The 4,359-nt window shown below is 45.8% G+C and overlaps 1 protein-coding gene across 9 annotated transcripts in view; it reads right to left on the reverse strand.

Annotated features, from left to right (window-relative positions):
• Positions 1-4,359, reverse strand: part of Gapvd1 (GTPase activating protein and VPS9 domains 1) — a 77,135-nt gene extending 72,776 nt beyond the window's left edge. For 6 of the 9 annotated variants that reach the window (XM_031369939.1, XM_031369943.1, XM_031369948.1 and 3 more), the window contains exon 1: positions 3,620-3,774. The gene's annotated coding sequence lies outside the window, so the exon portion shown is untranslated. Of the gene's footprint in view, positions 1-3,619; positions 3,914-4,263 lie in introns of those variants that run through there. The other 3 variants (XM_031369946.1, XM_031369944.1, XM_031369940.1) reach the window with 2 other exon arrangements.

Genomic DNA, 4,359 nt, shown 5'->3' on the forward strand with positions numbered 1-4,359 from the left:
TCTCACACACACACACACACACACACACACACACACAGAGACACACACACACCACATTACCTCCATGAACATGTGGCACCATTTATTTATTTCAACTTGCATTCCCTAATTTAATAATAAACCTATCATCAATATACTGTCTAGAACTACTTTTCTTCTTTTTTGATAAAAACAAGTTTATAACCCTCAGCATAGAAAGTAAGAGAGTAATTAAAACAAAACAAAACAAAACAAAAACAAAAACAGTAGGACTGGTGAGGCTGAGACAAGTTCCAAGAAAGCTTGGATCACATAGCAAGACCCTGCCTTCAAAAAACAAGCAAAAGAAACCTCAGCAGAAGAAAAAAGAACCTGACTTAGAGACCTCTCACCTTTCATTTCATGATGATGGGAAGGTGAGTACAGCCAACTCCTACATGGCATCATGTGCTAATAAGGGCTAATACATGCCCATATGAAAACAAACACCCACAGAAGTACTGTACAGCGTTTGTGAAATAATTTCCTAGAGGAGCCAGGCATGGTGACACACGCTTATAATCCCAACTCAGAAGGCTGAGAAAGGACAGGAAGTTCAAGGTCAGTTTGTCTACATAGTGAGTTCCAACCCAATCAGGGTTACATAGTGAGACCCTGTCTTAAAAAATATATATATCGGGCTGGTGAGATGGCACAGCGGGGAAGAGCACCTACTGCTCTTCGGAAGGTCATGAGTTCAAATCCCAGCAACCACATGGTGGCTCACAACCACCTGTAATGAGATCTGACGCCCTCTTCTGGTGCGTCTGAAGACAGCTACAGTGTACTTAGATATAATAATAAATAAATAAATCTAAAAAAAAATATATATATATATACATATATATATATATATATATATATATATATATATATATATATATATATATATCATCCTCGGCTACATATCAAGTTGAAAGCCAGAAGGAGCTAAAGAGAGAGAGAAACAGAACAGAGACAGAGACAGACAAACAGACTCACTCCTTTATCCATGGACCATTTACTGAACACCTACTATGCAGCAGCCCTTATCCTAGCACAGAAATGAAGACAATGTCTCTGTTGTCATGAAGATGGCAAATAAGGAAGAAGAAATTATAATTTTCAATAAATATATAATAACATAACAGCAGATGGATACACAGCATAGAGAAACAAAGGAGTAGGGGACAAAGATCTGCCACTTTGAGGGCCGTCTGGGTTACACAGCGAGTTCCAGGCTATCCTTGGCAACTTTGTGAGACCCTACCTCAAAATAAAAAAACTACAGAGCTGTGTGAAAAGACAGATCAGTAAGAATACACCTGTCCAGAATGCCTGTGGCCCTGCGCGGTACCACCCAGAGAAAGCCAGAACCCGGAGAACTTGAAAGAGAATTTAAAGAAAACAAATTGCCAGCTTCCTGACTCTATATAAATTGTATGGGTTTTTTTTTTCATATATGAAAAAAATAACAACTAAAAACATATTATAGTTGAGCCTGATACTATTCACTCTTCTTATTTAAAAGAAAAATCATCACCTTTATGATTTTAAGAAAACCACCATGGGGGCTGGCAGCACAACTCGTAGCGTGCTTGCCTACTATTTTGTGCAAAGCAATAGGTTCCAGAGGAGGAGAAGAAGGGCTGGGAAAATGGTTCATTTGGTGTATTGCATCCCACACAAGTGTGAGGACCTCAGTTCAGATTCCCAGCTCCTATGTAAAAAGCCACTACCATAGCCAGTTCCTGGACTCCCTGGACTGGGAATCAAAGACAGTGGGACCTTGGAGCTTGCTGGCAAGCCAGTAGGAGATCTTGTCTCAAAAACTAAGGTGGAAAGACAGGAAGACATTCCATTCAACATGAAACTCTGGCTTCCAAAATCACATGCACACACATGTAAACACATAAACATTTACATACCCATACAACACACAAACATAAGAAGGTAAGAGAAGAAGAAAATTAGCAAATACTAAAATTTCTTTTCACGAGCTTCAGGGGCTTGAAAATGTGTGATGCCTCAGCACAAAAATTAAAAAACCAAAACACTTACTTCCTCTTACAGTATTTTGCTGATTCCCTAGTACACTAGAAGAAATATCTACGGTCTGGTCTATCTTTCAAAACTACACTGGTATCATTCATACACACACACACACACACACACACACACACACACAATTTTTTTAAAGGGTAGGAGTGGTGGCTTATACCTATATCCCCAGCACTTGGTAGAGGTAGAAGGACCACATAGCACATTTGAAGCCAGCCTGGTGTACATACCAGTTTTGTGTGAACGGGGCTAATTCAGTCCTTGATTATAAAATTCTTTTGCATGTATATAGTCTCTGTCTGCTTTTCTTTTTTCTTTTTTTTTCCTCCTTTCTTCTTTCTTACTGAATGACAAAATTTGGGTACTGTTAAGTCCCCTCCAAAGCTTATCTTTACTTCTGGAATTCTTAATCATTCTGTGCCACAGATAGTCTGGGGCAGTTTAAGGTTCCTTTCACAAATTGCTTTTAAAAGCAAAACCCCTATCAGTACAAAGGACACCTATTGTAATGACATATCATGAAATGAAAAACTGACATGTATAGCTATATCTTATTACAGAAGATATAACAGAAACTCACAAACTCAAAGAAAACCATCAATAAACAGATATTTTGAGAAGGCTCCAACTGTAAACGTGACACAAAAATATCTGTAATTTCTATTAGTGGCAAACTCACAGGGATTGCTAATACTATTGTGGTTTGGTACCTGTTTTTATAACTAAAGGCAACAGTCAGTTTCAATTACTGGTTAGTAAATAAAGGTGTAATTTTACCCTCATTCTCGCTAAAAGGACCAGTTACATTCTATGTACATTCCATCCACCGGGGAACCCCAGGTTGGGAGCTCTAGTTCCCAGCCCTCGTCCTTTTTGCTCAAACTCAAAATTTTCATTTTATTAATCGGAATTTAATTGAATGTTAACGTTAAAAAACAGAGTCCTCGTCGTTCCTACCGCTCACTTGACACCTCACCTTATTTCACTTTATTTAGAATTATGCACTGAATCCCGCTCGTTTCTGAGGTCTGCCCAGTCAGCACCCATGACAATTCCGTCCGTCAATAAAAGGCGATATTGAAAGAAGAGAGATGGACAGCACGGACACTTCAAGACCACCACCAGCAAGTGCACAGACGCCAAGCCCGGCGCTCGTTTGCGGATGCACGGCGTCCCCAGCCCGGAGCGTCCGGCGCGTCCCTGGCGGCGCTCCCAAGCCCTTCAGTCCGCTCCTGGCCTCCGGGGCTCCGCTGCCCACCTGCCCCGGACGCCCACGGAGGCGACCCGCGCTACTGCGCCCCTTCCCGCCGCGTCGCGCTCCCACCCCATCCCCCATGCGCCCTGTGTGCCCGCCGCCTCCGGCCGGCCGCCGGGACCCGCACGCCGCCACCCTTCTCGCGGGGCCCGGCCGCGCGGCGTCCCACCGGAGCGTCGCCGGGCGCGGGGCAGGCCCGGGGCCCGGGGCCCGGGGATCGGGGCGGGGCGGCCGTCAGGCGCGGGCTGCAGTGCTAGGCCAGACGGCGGGGCACGCGGCGCGGGCTGGCCGGGGACGCGCACTCACCGGTGAGGTCATGCGGAGGACGGCGCCCAGGTCCTCGCCGGACGGCCACTCGACCTCGGAGCCGTCGCCCTCGCTGCGAACTGCCACCGCCGCCCAGCCGCCGCCACAGATCGCCAGTCGGTTTCCCTGCCTCCTGCGGCGGCGCTGCCCCCTCGCCAGTGCGCGTGCGCGGCGCCGCGGGGGCCCCTGGGATCGGTGGTCCGGACTGCGGCCGCCCTTCCGCTCCCGGTGGCGAACTGCCGTACCGGGACCTGTCCGCCGATTCCCCGCCCTCGCATCTCTGTGTACCCGGTGCTGGAGAAGACGTGTGGGAAAAAAGGACTCTCCTCACCTGCTCGGAACATCATCCAATGGACTGACACTCTCTCTCTCTCTCTCTCTCTCTCTCTCTCTCTCTCTCTCTCTCTCTCTCTCTCTCTCTCTCTCTCCTTTCAATTAAAAGCTATGCCAATTGGACTGTATCTTCATTTTTTAGCTAATAAATATAATTTCCCACTTCTTGTTTTGTCGATTTTTATTGTAAACCATACAGTTACATTAAAGGGTCTATGTCTGTTTTGCTTTTACAAAAAACCAAAAATGACAAATGACGCGTCAAGTTTACAAAAGTGAACAGTCATAGAAACCTTAGAGTTAGAACATACCTTAAAGGTCATCGGTGCATCTCCCACCCAGGCAGGAATATCCTCCTGCACGTTCAGCCAGATGGCCTCCCGGTCTCACTTCTGTTTTGGATGTTC

Source organism: Mastomys coucha, unplaced genomic scaffold (genome assembly GCF_008632895.1).
Source record: "Mastomys coucha isolate ucsf_1 unplaced genomic scaffold, UCSF_Mcou_1 pScaffold15, whole genome shotgun sequence".
NCBI classification, from domain to species: Eukaryota; Metazoa; Chordata; class Mammalia; order Rodentia; family Muridae; genus Mastomys; species Mastomys coucha.